This window comes from Giraffa tippelskirchi, chromosome 2, assembly GCF_054371585.1.
Source record: "Giraffa tippelskirchi isolate mGirTip1 chromosome 2, T2T-mGirTip1v1.2.pri, whole genome shotgun sequence".
Classification (NCBI taxonomy): Eukaryota; Metazoa; Chordata; class Mammalia; order Artiodactyla; family Giraffidae; genus Giraffa; species Giraffa tippelskirchi.
In genome coordinates this window covers 29208829-29223883 of record NC_137276.1, presented here as the reverse complement: position 1 = coordinate 29223883, position 15055 = coordinate 29208829, and the positions used below count along the sequence as shown (strand labels likewise).

Genomic DNA, 15055 nt, shown 5'->3' with positions numbered 1-15055 from the left:
CACAACTCCATACCCTACAGCTCCACCCAACACTCCCCTTTCACACTCTCTTAGAGTCCCACAAAATTCACAGTCATACTCTCAGATCATACTCAAAGTCTCTTGAACACATCCAGTTACCAGTCTTAGAATGTCTTAGCTCATCTAGTCTACCTGTCTTATTTTACAGATGGGTTAACTGAAACTCTGAGAAGAAAAACTTGACCAAGTTCACACAATTAGTTAATGGCACATCTAGGGTGTCAATTCCAATCTCATGACTCCCACCCTAGTGCTCTTTCTCCAATGCTAATGCCCCTCCCTGTTAGTCTCCCTTCCAAACCCTATGCCAGTCCCCAACACTGATTCTCAGTTCAGTTCAATTCAGTTGCTCATTCGTGTCTGACTCTTTGTGACCCCATGGACTCCAGCACACCAGGTCTCCCTGTCCATCGCCAACTCCTGGAATTTACTCAAACTCATGTCCATTGAGTCAGTGATGCCATCCATCCATCTCATCTTCTGTCATCCCCTTCTCCTCCTGCCTTCAATCTTTCCCAGCATCAAGGTCTTTTCAAATGAGCCAGTTCTTCGCATCAGATGGCCAAAGTATTGGAGTTTCAGCTTCAGCATCAGTCCTTCCAATGAATATTCAGGACTGATTTCCTTTAGGATGGACTGGTTGGATCTCCTTGCAGTTGAAGAGACTCTCAAGAGTCTTCTCCAAAACCACAGTTCAAAAGCATCAATTCTTAGGCGCTCAGCTTTCTTTATAGTCCAACTCTCACATCCATACATGACTACTGGAAAAACCATAGCTTTGACTAGACCGACTGACATTCAAATAAAACAGACAGCTCTTAAAGAGGCAGGCAGCCAGGTGAATGGAACAAGTATGAATCTGGAATACAAAGAAGGCTGAATTGGAATATCAAATACCTTATGGGGTGATGACAGGGTTCAGAGAGAATGTATGTAAAGCACCTAGCACAGAGTAATAACTGCTAACACTTATTGGACACTTACTATGTGCTAGGCACTATGCCAAGCACTTTATGCATTATCTCATTTAATTTTTACAGTCTCTTTAAGTGTGATTATCTCTTTATCACAGAAAAGGGAAGTGAGGCCTGGAGAGGTCAAATTGCTTGCCCAAGGTCACTCAACTAGTGGGTTTTGAGCTTATCCCCTCTCTGACTCCAAGTCTGGCTTCCATGAATTATACTGTGCTTCTTTCTTTGATAACAAAGGTCATTTTTTTTTTAACTGAATTCTTATTCTGTCCCAGATGCTGTGCTATATATACATAGTTTCTAGGTATCTTTATAGATGAGATAGACTGGGGCCTGGAAGGTGCTCAAGATGACTTTATCATTATGGAGAGAAAGATTCTAGCTTCCAAATCAAATTTAGATCTGTTTTGTCACCAGAAAAATTCTTCAGATCATATCATCTTTAGTGGACTTGATCATTCCCATTGATTAGTTCATTTCAAATCAGCTCTCTTTTCTTGCTGATCTGTAATTCCCTGCATCTTCCACCCCAGGGCATCACAGGAAGAGGGGTCCTGCTGTGACTACATACACAGTTCCTTACTTCCACCCACTAGATGAAGTCATACTCAGGCACAAGTCTTGCATACACTATTAAGGCCACTGTGGTTTAAGCAATTACCAAGAACATTAGGGAGTAGAGTGAAAATACCTGGGTTCCAGTTCCATCCCTTAGTATAAGACCACAGGAAAATTACTTTCTCTGCCTCAGTTCCTTGCATCGCAATACTGGAATAGCAAGTCTTCCCTCCCAGGATTTTCCTGAGTTTAAAGTGCTGTATGATATTATTATGGCAAATATGAAAATATGGCATACAGTTGGCACTCAAAATTTGCCACACAGAGATCTCACACACAAAGAAACAACACCAACACTTATGTCAACCCAAGCAGAGATGACCACACAAACTTGTAGACAGACTTGTATAACACACCAAGCTGTAGATCTGCTCAGATCTGCTGATGATGAGCTGCCAGAGTGGTTGAGAGAAGGGACTCTTAAGTAATCTTAGGCAGGTCACTTAACAGCTCTTTTTTTTTTTTTTTAATTTAACAGTTAAAGAGGTTTTCTTGCCTTTTCTCCCCAGAAAGAGTTAAAACACACACACACACAATGCCATTATCGTATCTAAGAAAATTGGCAATAATTCCATAAATCATCAAATACTCAGTTCATATTCAAATATTTCATTTTTTTTTACATTTAGCTTGTTCAGTAAGGAACTAAACAACATCCACCCACAATGTATTTGATTATTATCTCTCTCTTTCCCTTCTCTTTGAAGAACCTCAGTCATTTGCCCAGAAGAACATCTTAAGTGAAGAAAAAAATTTCAAATTTTTAAAGCTTATTTTTAATGCACGAGTATTACATGAACATATGTTTAGTTATTAAAAGAAGAAAATAATGGAAGAAATCAGACATGGCAGATAAAGTGAAATTCTCCCCTAACCATCCCCAACTCCAGCTCTTTAACCTGTAGAAGTCTCGGTTTTCTCATCTTTTTTTTTTTTAATAAATTTATTTATTTTAGTTGGGGGCTAATTACTTTACAATATTGTAGTGGTTTTTGCCATACATTGACATGAATCAGCCATGGGTTTACATGTGTCCCCCATCCTGAACCCCCCTCCCACCTCCCTCCCCATCCCATCCCTCTGGGTCATCCCATTGCCCCAGCCCTGAGCATTTGTCTCATCTTTAAAATGGGAAAATCTTTCTTTTTAAGGTTGCTGTGAGTATTAAATTATACAGAGCTTGGAAGCCCTTAGCTCAGTGCCTGGCTCCTGGTAATCTTTCAATAACAGTCGCCTATAATGATTTTTAGTCATTGTTAACATCCCGGCAAACGCAGGAGAGACACCCAGCACTGCGTGCGATCAGCACCCTGGACAGAAGTGGCGGTGGCCGGCGCCCTCCCAGCCCAGCCTCTACCACCGCTTGCGAGAGGATCTGTAAATAAAGCCTCCTGGCTTCCGGCCGGCCCAGCACAGCCGGTGAAAGGGAAAGAAACCCGGGATTTTCCAAGCCGCCTGCTTCGGCAATGCGTCTAGCAGAGACAATTACCCGGATACGCTCTGGCTGGCCTCCCCGAGGCCCCGGGTCATTTCAGACTGGGCCCCTGTCCTTGATCAGAAAGCAGGGCCAGGCGGGGGTTAGAACCGATGACTCAGTCTCCAGAGTTGCAGAATACCCACAAGGGGAGGATCACGGAAATCTCCACGGGAGGCCCCTAGGAGATCTTTGCCCGCCACACGGCCCCCAGCAGGCGCCCATCCCAGCCCCTGTTGTCCTCGGGAGTTGTTGGGGGCGGGTACTGGGATGGGGAGAGCGACCTCCGGAAGCCGGCCCAGGGCACAATTAGCAGGGAGCGGAGACACCGACGAAGGCTGATTTAATTAGGTGACACGGTGCCAGGCAGGGATGCGGGGGAGGGGGAGGGCGGTAAGGGAGAGCAGGGTCAAAACATTTTGTAAAAATCTGTTTCACAAACGCTGCTGCTCCCCTCGGGGCAGAGAGAGATTACAGAGTCTTTGGTGTCGATCAAGGCTGGAAAGAGACGACCAGTAGCGTGGGGGCATTGCTTCCTCCTCAGGCTCACCCTTTTGTCCAGCCCCCAAAACAGTACCAGGAGGCAACAACTCCGCTGGGTTGTGGGGCACCGAGGGTAAGGAGTGACTTGAGAAGGAGGCCCCTATAAGTAGGAACGAAGTGCTATGGGTCTAATGCACCCTCCTCTCCAATGCTCACATGAATATCAGCAGTAGTTGCAGGAAGCATCTACTATCCAAATAAAACTATCATTTGCTGAGCAGGTACTCTGCCTTTCCTTGCTGTCTGATCTTGGTTATTTATACTCTGTGCCTCAGTTTACTCATCTCCAAAAGAGTAAGAACCCTTCTAGAATTGATGTGAGAAGTAAAGGATTAAATATGTAATAGTAAGCACTTAATAACTTCTTATTATTACTACCACTACTACTGTTACTGCTACTACTACTACTGTTTTATTACTCTTAGGTGCCAGGGTAGTTGTATGACATCCTGTGTCCCTAATCCTGCAATGACTATATGCCATAGCTATGATTAGCTCCATTTTACAGATGTAGAAAATGAGATTCAGTTTAAGTAACTTGCTATGCCACTGACCTGATTAGGGACAGATCTAGGAACTGAACTCAGGACTGTGGTATTAAAGCCTGTACCTTTTCACCATCCTGTTGCGGAGCTGCCTCAGTCCCCTACCTGTGACCTTTTATCTCAGTTGACCTCACTGGACCCACCAACATAACCATGCATGCCTTGCTTTACCCTCCCTGGCACAATCAAGCCCACATCCGATAACCACATGTTTGTGTGGCGATGAGTAAAAGGAAGCATACAGCACACACACACACACACACATGCATGTGTTGCCAGAGACAATCATACATGATCATCCTCCCAGGTGGTGATCAGAAAGCTACTTTCATACTCACATCACTCAGAAGTGAAGCAACACTCACAGAGGTACCTACCTGGCTCTGATCACATGCAGAGTACCCCATCACAAGAGAAAAGGAATTACTGCCTAGAGAAAGAGTTACATCCAGCATCACAAGAGAGATAAAGTAATGTACAAATATACCAATAAACAAAGTATGTAGACATTCACATACAAATAAACCAAGATAGAAAGAAATGAACAATTACATACATCATCACCTACACAGGAAGATAGTTTTTTGCAAGACACCATTTATACAAATACACACAAAAATACATGGTTACAATATATCCACTACCACACAGTCACACCATCTATGGAGCAGTATAGCTGCACACCCACTATAACATACACAATACACTCATACCTAAGAGACGTAGCCAGACATAGTATGACACAGAAAGAAAATCAGTCATAACCCAGTTCATATAGACCCACTCCTCAAACACACCTACACAGATCAGTGATGACATTAATCTCACAGACACACACACACACATGCTCACAAGCATACACACACTGAGTCTCTTCCCAAACCCTCTGGCCAATTGGCTTCAAGCCAAGAGTTTCCTGCCTCCTGAAGTCTTCAGGGCTTGGGGGTCAGTTGATTCCCTTTCTCTCCCTTCTCCCAGCTGAGCCCAGGACAGCAGGGACAAAGTCCTCCAGCACATAAGGGGGGTAGTGTTTCTGGACAGCCAGTCTTGAGGATACACTGTCCAACACCATATCCATTCCAAGCAGGAGACAACCACTGGGTCTTGGGGACAGTTCTCCCATCTCCTAAATTCACTCCCACCACCATCCCAGCCTCAGGCCCCCAGCATCAGCTTTAGGGAAAGAGTAAATGGATTCATCAGTGACCTCCTTCCCTGGGGAAAAAGGACTCTGTCCTCAAACCTCTCCCCCACCTGTTGTCACCTACCTGTGCCAGGTGTTCAGTCTCAGCAGCTCAGAGCTCCAGCCTGGGCAAGGTCCCGGAGGCAAGTGGGTGGAGCCTGGTTCCATCCTCTGCACGTCCCCCGCCGCCCCCCACCCCGTTCTGGTTCCCTCTGCAGCTGCCCCCTCCAACTCCAGGCCCCCTGGGCAGCCCCCTCCTTCCTGCCGCCTGCTCACCCAGTGCTGCATCTCTCCTTTGAAAACCAGACTAGGGACTGGGGGGAGGGGGAAACATCCCAGGAGAGGAAGTGGCATCTGACGGCCCCAGCACCAAACCTGGGGGGCTGCAGAGGGGAGGGAGGAGCAGGGAGGCTTCTCATTGTGTGAGGGAAATTTTATTTTTAACAGATGCTAAGGCAGATGGCGCAGAATTAACAGAAAATGGGAGAGGAAAGAGAGGAAGAACATTACTGACTCCGGAGAGAGTGGACATTAAAAAAATAAAGAATAAGGGAATGAAAACAAGTTTAAGTGCTCTCTCCGGGGGGGGGTGGGGGGAGGGGAGGGGAGTTGAGAGGCAGAGAGGGACGGAGCAGCGTGGTGATAACCAGAGGCGTGAAATTACAAAAGTAAAATTTGTGGGACTCGGGAGGGGCTGAGAAGGCCCCAGTTTCATTGCAAAACTCACTCAGAAATTACTGATGTGATGTTTGAGCTCTTATCATTAATAATAATTGAGAGGGGAGAAGACAAAAGGACTCATGGGCTTGGGGTAGGGGTAGTTTGAAGCACCAGGAGAAAAGGTGCTTGAGCCATGGGGGAGGGGTGAGAGACGAGTCATTTCTGTGACAGAAAAACTCAGGGAAATACAGCAGAAACAGACAAATGGAGAGGCAGAGGCAGAATTTTTTTAAAAAAGGGAAGGAGAGGAAGCAAGAAGGAAAGAGAGAAAGAAGGGAAGCTATAGGGGCTGGGGAGGAAGTGATTGAAGAGAGATGCAGAGATAGTGATTGAGACAAAGAGACAAAAAAGAACAGAGACAGAGGTGGGCAGAGAGAACCAGAAAAAAAGTGTCAGAAACATAAACACATTAGTGGGTGAGGAAAGTAGCTTCAAAGATTAGAGAGTCATAGTCAAAGTGACCAAAAGCAGGGGACCAAAGGAAGCAGGAGGGAGAGACAGAGACAAAAGAGCAGAGGCCCAGACAGAGAAATGCAGGAAGAAAGAGGAAGAGGCAGAAAGAGTAAAAGAGAAGGAAGTAGAAAAAGAATAGAAACTAAGACAGACTTTGAAAGAGACACAAAAAAGAGTCGGAGAGACAGAAACAGATCCACAGGATCAGGATGAGAAAAAGGTGAGATGGAGAAAGGGAGAAAGAAAAACTGACCTAGAGGCAGAGAGAGACAGAGACACAGAGAGGCTGTGGGGGAGATGACAGAGAGGGCAGGAAGGGAGGAAGGGATGGGAGACAAAGAGGAATGGCCGTTTATCTCTCCTCCCAAATTAATTGAGGCTACATCAGCCTGAGCCACTAAAACGGAGCGATTATGAATGGGTTAGTCACAGGTGGAGTTAAAGGCCTTCAGAGGGATATTAGCCAAAATTGAGTGGCTTTTAATTTCTTTCTAACGAGAGACTGTGGCTGGGGAACCAGGCACCGCCTCCACTCAGCTCCACTGCTAAACACGGTGTGGGGGTGGCCGGGGCCACTCGTCACCTGACCTGTGTGGCACAGGCAGCCAAGTGGAAATGGCCATGCCTGAAACATGCCTGAACATGCTTGCAACATGCCTACAACATTGCTGTGACGTGGGACACAATGTTGGGTAACCCAGTGGAGGACTGGTAGAGAGAGGAGGAGGGGTCACAGTCCTTGAAAGTGGCCAGGCCAGGGAGCATGGGGCAGGGTTGAGCAGTCTGGGATCAGGGGAGGGCAGGAGGGGCAAGTAGATACCACACTGAAAAGTTCTGCCATTGCCGCAGGGTTCTCCAATGATCCCTGACCCCACTTTAGGAAGAAACATGGTCCAGGACTGCTTTTCTCCATTGTGGAGAAACCAAGGCTCCAAGATAAAAAGAACTATTGCATTAAAAAAAAAAAAAAACTATTGCCAGTTTACACCTGAGTGACAGTGATGACCTGAACCCTAGAAGATGAATGGTGAGGTGGAGAGAGCACTGAAACCTGAGTCCGGAGACCTGGATGTGAGTCTCAACTCCCTTCCTAACTCCTGGCAGAACCCTGAGCATTGCCCCTCTTGCTGGGCCTCAGTTACCTCATCAATAAAATGAGAGAGCTAAGGTCTCATAATCGCTTCCAGCTCCAATATACTATGACGGTATGTAGGCAGACTTCCCGTCTGAGGTTTTATCCCAGGTTCTCTGCTGTGTGCTTGGGGCGCAGGGTATAAGGTGTGTGACCCAGCAAGCATCTGTGACCATAAGGTATGCAAACTGAATTTAGCGTCCCTGGCCCAGCAGGGTATAAGTCAGTAAGTATAGTGAGTTTCAAGTAGTGGGTGAGCAGATGGATGAACGTCTGGATGGTGAGGCCAGAGAAGAGGGTAAATCGGTGTGGCCTAGGGAGGCCCAGCAAGTGGGTGGATTGAGGTGGGGCTCATGAATGGGGGTTAGAGCTGAAGGGTAGAGTGTGCTCCTAGGGAGGACACCAGGAACAAAGGTGTCACCCTGGTTCAAGTTATATACATGAGTATATGGTGGGCAAGAGGAAGGGGGAACAGAGTGGAAATGGTGGGCCATGGTCACTCAGGGCTATGAGGCTTGAGTGAGAAGTTGGACCTCAATCCTGTAGGTGGTGGAGGGCATACGGGGGTTTCTGAACAAGGGCAGGAGAGTGTTTGGGGATCTGGGGGATCTGGGGAAGGTCACTATAGAACAGGACTGGGAAATGAACATGGAAACAAGTGAATAGGGAGGGGCTGATGTGATAGGGTGGGTGAACCCCAGGGAAGAGGAGAGAAAGGGTCAGATAGGAGAGTGATGGCAGAAGGTGGCAACTGATATGGTTTGGGGGCTGAGGGTAGGACAGGAGTAAACGATGACCTTGGGGTGCTGAGGCCAGCTCTTTGGAGAACACTGGTGCCAATAACAAGGTGGCCAACATTGGATGGGTGCTGAGACAGACACGAAGATGTTGATTTCCATCCAACAGGGCAGAAAGAGGTGGACACAAGTCAGTGTGGTCCAGTGGAAAGTGCATGCATCTGTGATATCCAACGTTTTGTCTGTCTTAGCCACTAATTAACCATGAGACCTTGGGCAAGACCCTCCCCATGTTGGGGCCTCAGTTTGTCCATCTCTAAAATGTGGGGGTTGGTCTGGGTTTTTTTAAGTTTCCCTCTGTGTGGAGAGTTCCGAAACTCAGAGACAAAGCCGGGACAGAGACTGGCAGGGAAACAGAGACAGGGACTGGAAAAGGAACTGGCCATAATCCTCCCTGCCCTTGGGTCCCAAGAGTCAACAGCTGCACCCCCTCCCCCTCGAAACTCCATTAACACTCAATTAGAGGGCCTGATGGGCTCAAGCCAGGGAGCCCCTCCCCACCTCCTACACACAGTCCCCATTCCAGGGTTCCTCTGATGGGCCCCTGGGGAGAAGGCTTCACTCAAATTTATGACTAACTCCAGAGGCTGCCTTGCCAGCCTCTCCTGCCTCCTCTCTCTTCTTTCTCCCAGGGTGGAGCCCAGAGGGTTGGGTGAGGCTGGGTGAGCGGAGCAGAGCCCACGCTGGAGGCCCCAAGATGAAAGGGAGCAGGCCCTGGAGCAGAGGAAGTGGGAGGGGAGAAGTGAGGAAGCGCCGTGAGAGTGTATGAGAGAGAAAAATGACAGGCCCTGAATATTGGGCGCCCTCACTTTAAATCAAGATAAAAGACTGAAGTGGAAAATGAGAGTCCAGAGAAACCCCGGACGGCTCCGGGCGCTAATGGAAACACATGGCTGCCGGCTGCGGGCTTGTCAGCTTCCCCCGGCGCTGCCATTCCCGTCTGATAATCCGGCCTGCCATAAAATTAGACTAGCAAATACCTCCTGACAAAGATGCATGTTTCTCTCTATTGTGCCATCATAAAAAAAACTCCGCTGGTGACTCGGGGAGCCGCAAACTTCAATTTAAATTTACAGTGCTGCGGAAGGAAAGTGATATGCACTCAAAAATTTTAATAACCTATTAAGTTACGACTTCAATTTCATTTTATGAATATTTTCCTTGGGGAGCACGGCTATCACAGAGAAAGATAGAAATTTAAAAAAGATAAATAGTGCCATTAATCTCCAACATTTCTCTTCCATTATCCTTGAAAATTAGGAGTTATTTTTGTTCAGATCTTCATGTAATTAGCTCCCTCCACTTGATTCACTAGCCAGAAAATGACCATGTTCAGAAAATTAAAAATTTGTCATTAAGTGGAATTTAACATAATATCATTTATCTTTATCTATTCCCCAGCTGACAGCAGGAAGCCTTGGCTGCTATACCGGCTGGTGTGTCAGAGCGGGGAGGGACTGCTCAGAGAGAGATACTGGGGGAGACAGAGATAGAGGCCGACGGAGGGAGAGAAGGCCCTCCCAGAGGTGGCCAGAGCTAGAGTGAGGAGGGCCGGGAAGGCCTTGGGAGCTGAGTGTCAACCACCATGGGGAGGCAGAGGTGGCTGAGGGTGGATGAGGAGGAAGGGAGGCTGAGGTGTGAGCAGGGACTTGGGCGTGGGCCCAGGAGCAGGACAGATGGGGAAGCTGGGGATACGAGAGGAAAGACTGAGGGGGACGTCAGTGGCAGAAGTCAAAAGTAGGAGGTGGCTGGTCAGTGGAGCTGTGGTAAAGACGTGACCTGAGAGGACAGAAACCCAGCAGAATTAAAGGAACTTCTGGAAAAGAGGGGACTGGAGGTGGAGTGGGAAAGGCTGAGGATCATTGTGCTCCTCATGGCAGGGATAACTAGATGCCATCACCCTAACCACCGTCTGGTTTCAAGAGAAGACAGAGTGACAAAAAGAGACGGTCTGAGAGGAATTGAGAAAGGGATGGGAGCCAAGAGGTGGAGATGGAGCAAGGCCCCAAGTCAGAGAGACCGAGATGGAGAAGATGGGAAGTGGCCGACAGACCAACAGCAGGGCCACGAAGCCTCTGGGTTAGAAGCCCCCAGACAAGCCCTTGGACTTCTTCTCTCAAGGGCTGCATGGCTCTCTGTCCTCCCCCTCCTCTAAACAGCCCCCACCCTAGTCCCCTCAAGTCAGAAATCATCCAATAAACCATTCAAACCTAGTCCTGGGTGGAGAGAGCTGTGGCCGAGCCTGAGAGACTGAGAATTGGATAAAGGGATTAAACAGCGCACATTAGTGAGAGATTTAGAGTGTAATAAACCCATTTCATAATAATATGTGCGTTGGGGCCAGTGATCCATCATCACAGGAGCCTGTCCGTGGCGGGGGGAGCTTTGACCTGCAGGGAGGGGACCCGGATGGATGGCCAAGGAGTTTTCTCAGGGTCTCAGGATATGGGCAAGGGGTGCAGACTGGCCCCTGGGACCAGGAGGGAGGCACTGGGATTCTGAAGGCACCTTTGGCTGAAAAAGCCATAGAGATCAATGTGGGGGGTACAGCAGGGGAAGCTGGGAAGAGGCCTGGGGCCTGAGAGCCCTTCTTGTCCTCCCAGCCCAGAACCCTGGCAGTAGGGTAGAAGGATTCTCATGGAGGGCTTGGGGTGGGGCCAGGGAGAGTGCATCCCCAAACTGCAGAGTCCACAGCTCACAGCCAGGACTCAGCTAGCAGAAGATTCCCAAATAAGCCACTCCATCCATTCTGGTTTTGTCACTTATTGGCTATCCGACCTTGGCAAGTGACTTCACCTCTCTGAGCCTCAGTTTCCCATCTACCCAAAGCAGACAGTTAGGACAGGAGTGTTATGAGAGTCACCTGAGATAATGGGTTTGCAATTGTTCTATAAGGTAGAAACTCTTGAGGAAACATTTTATTATTCTTATGATTCCCCCACATTTGGCTGCCTACCCACATGCTTCCTTGGGATGTCTTTCAGCTTGCTTATTGTCAAGGAGAGCTTCATCTCCCAGATGGGACTCTGAGATTATTCAAGGGCCAGTAAGAAATGCTGTGCTGATTATATGATTGACTCTTTAATCTGACATATTAATAGGCAGAGGAAAACAGTTTCCTGCTGTTATCTCCATTGAGGAAACCAGCGGTGGCGATTGGAAAACGAACTTTTCCTTGGAAAAGGGATTGAGCAATAGGAATGGACCCACTAGGTCTCAGTTGTCAGTCAAAATATTGTGAGGTGGGTAGGCAGTGGTAGTAGGAAGATCTGAAGATGCTTAGCACAAACAACAATGCCTTACTAAGGAGACAAATGCCTGGAAGGGTGCCTGCCACCATGTCTTCCTTCCCTGATTCCTCAGCTCCCACTCACCAGGTCACTAATGATCTCTTGATTAAAAAAAAAAAGTTCCAATGACTTCTTATAGGTTTGCAATCCAGCTCCATTATTTAATAGCTTGGTAAATTACTTATTCAGTCTGAGCTTCAGTTTCATCATCTGTCAAACAGAAACGATAAAAGGATATACCTCATAGCACCGTAACAAGTCAATGAGATGAAACAAGGAAAGAGTGTAGTACATGGTACACAGTAAGCCTTTAATAGTGGTGTGATTGTTTGCCCGTGCTTTTATTCTTCTTGATCACAAATCTTCAAAAATCCAATAAATAACAGATTACAAGACATTAAATGATACAATATTGCTTACAAAATGACTTGAAGCTCCTTTGTCAGGTTCTTGAGACCCCCGTTGCTAGAACCCAGCTGCTCCATCTACTCCTCCCTCATGTGGAAGGATGTCATCTGATGGAGGGGTTTTCAATCTGGGGTCCATGGAAACCTAAGTTCCTTTGAGGTATTTAGAGGGTCCACAGAGTTTTGATTTAAGTTTTGTATAAGGATAAACTCTTTGAAACTTCAATTACAGATCACATGTTCACAGAAGTGTTATGAATTGAATTTTAACACCTTAGAGAATGTGTGTGCTAACCAACATGTTTTCCTTCTAATGTCTAAAAAGCTAAAATGCGAGCCTTCGTAATATGTGCTAGGAAAATACTGTCTTTCCCAGTTTTATCAGTTGAGTTTTTTTGAAAAGGAGGAGAGGAGGTACTCTACTAAACAGAAATTTTTGAAATCATTAGTAAATGATCAGTAAAGTAGAAAGAGTCACATTAGTAAAGTGGAAAGAGTCACAAAGACCTAGGTTCCAGTCCCAAGTTTCTGAAGTACTTTGGGCCTGTTCCTCATATATATGTGTATATGTGTGTGTGTGTGTGTGTGTATACATGGACACATAGGGTTGACATTCAGTTCAGTTCAGTTCAGTCGCTCAGTCTTTGTGACCCCATGAACCGCAGCACACCAGGCCTCCCTGTCCATCACCAACTCCCGGAGTCTACCCAAACCCATGTCCATTGAGTCAGTGATGCCATCCAACCATCTCATCCTCTGTCAGCCCCTTCTCCTCCTGACCTCAATCTTTCCCAGCATCAGGGTCTTTTCAAATGAGTCAGCTCTTCGCATCAGGTGGCCAAAGTATTGGAGTTTCAGCTTCAACATCAGTCCTTCCAATGAATACCCAGGACTGATCTCCTTTAGGATGGACTGGTTGGATCTCCTTGCAGTCCAAGGGACTCTCAAGAGTCTTCTCCAACACCACAAAAGCATCAATTCTTCGGTGCTCAGCTTTCTTTATAATCCAACTCTCACATCCATACATGACTACTGGAAAAACCATAGCCTTGACTAGACGGACCTTTGTTGACAAAGTAATGTCTCTGCTTTTTAATATGCTGTCTAGGTTGGTCATAACTTTCCTTCCAAGGAGTAAGCGTCTTTTAATTTCACGGCTGCAGTCACCATCTGCAGTGATTTTGGAGCCCAGAAAAATAAAGTCAGCCACTGTTTCCACTGTTTAGGCTTAAGTAAAAAAAAAAAAACAAACTATATATATATATGTATGTATGAGGGACTTCCCTGGTGGTCCAGTGGTTAAGACTCTACACTTCCAATGAAGGAGTCAAGGATTCAATCTCTGGTTGGGGAAATAAGATCCCACAGGCCATGCAGTACAGTAAAAAAAAGCAAAAAATCCTCGTATTGTACTGGACAGAACTTTGGTAATGTCAAAACTGAACGCTAATTGAGTATTAACTATACACTAGGCCCTGAACTGAGAGTTTGCACTTACCACTGCATTTCCTCCTTGTACCAACCCTGGAAAGGAAGCTTTACCATTAATCTCATTTACAGATGAGGACCCTGAGGCTTAAGTAATTTGCCAAAGGTCACAAAGCCATAAGCTGTGGAGTTAGGTTTTAAACTTAGGCAGCTGAACACTAGATCCTGCCTTTTTAAAAACATTGTGCAGTTACTAAGTATCAGCCAAAGTTCTAAGTTCTTTTACGTGTTTTAATTCATACAATCCTCACAGTTACCATGGCAAATGGTATATCTCACAAGACTTATGCAATGTGACTTTCACATGAGGTGAAGTCTATTTCCCCTCCCTTTGAAACTGGGCTGGCCATGTGATTTATTTGACCAATAGACTTTGACAGAAATGACACCTTGTGACCACTGAGCTGAGGCCTTGAAAAATCTTGCAGTTCCATAATCACCCTTTGAAAGTCAGCTACCATGTAAAAAAGTCTGAACTATCCTGCTGGAGAGGCCAGTGAAGGGAGGGAGGCCCTGTGGGATGAGAGGCCCCCTATTGTTGTTCAGTCACTCAGTCATGTCTGACTCTTTGCGACCCCATGGACTGCAGCACTCCAGCCTTCCCTGTCCTTCACTATCTCCCGGAGTTTGCTCAGATTCACGTCCACTGAGTCAGTGACACTATCTAACCAGCTCATCCTCTGCGTCCCTCTTCTCCTCTTGCCCTCAAGCTTTCCCAGTCTTAGAGTCCTTTCCAGTGAGTCAGCTCTTGACATCAGGGAGCCAAAGTATTGGAGCTACAGCTTCAGCATCAATCCTTTCAATGAATATTCAGGGTTGATTTCCTTTAGGATTGACTGGTTTGATCTCCTTACGGTCCAGAGGACTCTCAAGACTCTTCTCTAGTACCACAGTTTGAAAGCCCCCTAGAGGAGAACTAAGGCCTTCCAGCCAATCACCAACATCAAGCATCAGATGTGTTAGTGAGGCCAACTTAGATGCTGTGATCGCAGCTGAGTTTCCAGATAAATGCAGCTGCAAGAGTGAACACAGCAGCACCGCAGAGAGCAGAAGAATGTTCCATCATGAAAAAAAACCATTTTTTTTTAAATCATTGCTGTTTAGAGCCACTAAGATCTGGCATGGTTTGTCATATGGCAGTAGATAGCCGAAACAAATAAGGTGTATACTACTGTTTCCTTATTTCACAAATGAGAAAAATGAGGCAGAGAAGGGTTAAATAAATCACATAGGATTAAGCCACTAATGAGTGACAAAGCCAAGGCTTGAGCTGAGGCACTCTGACTCCAGAGACCACAGTAATAACCATTATGGTGTGATAAGCTGGAAAAGGGCCCCTCAAATGAGTCCTCACCCTAATCCCCAGAACCCATGAACATGGTAAAAGGGCCTTTGCAGATGTGATTATGTTAA

The 15055-nt window shown here is 46.5% G+C and overlaps 1 long non-coding RNA gene across 1 annotated transcript; it reads right to left on the bottom strand.

The window, feature by feature from the left end:
- Positions 1-12036: 12036 nt before the first annotated feature.
- On the bottom strand, positions 12037-13889 carry LOC145538085 (uncharacterized). The gene is made up of 2 exons (XR_014076631.1): positions 13653-13889; positions 12037-13324 (listed from the first exon to the last, which is right to left on the bottom strand). It is a non-coding gene; the product is annotated as an uncharacterized LOC145538085 (long non-coding RNA).
- Positions 13890-15055: the final 1166 nt, after the last annotated feature.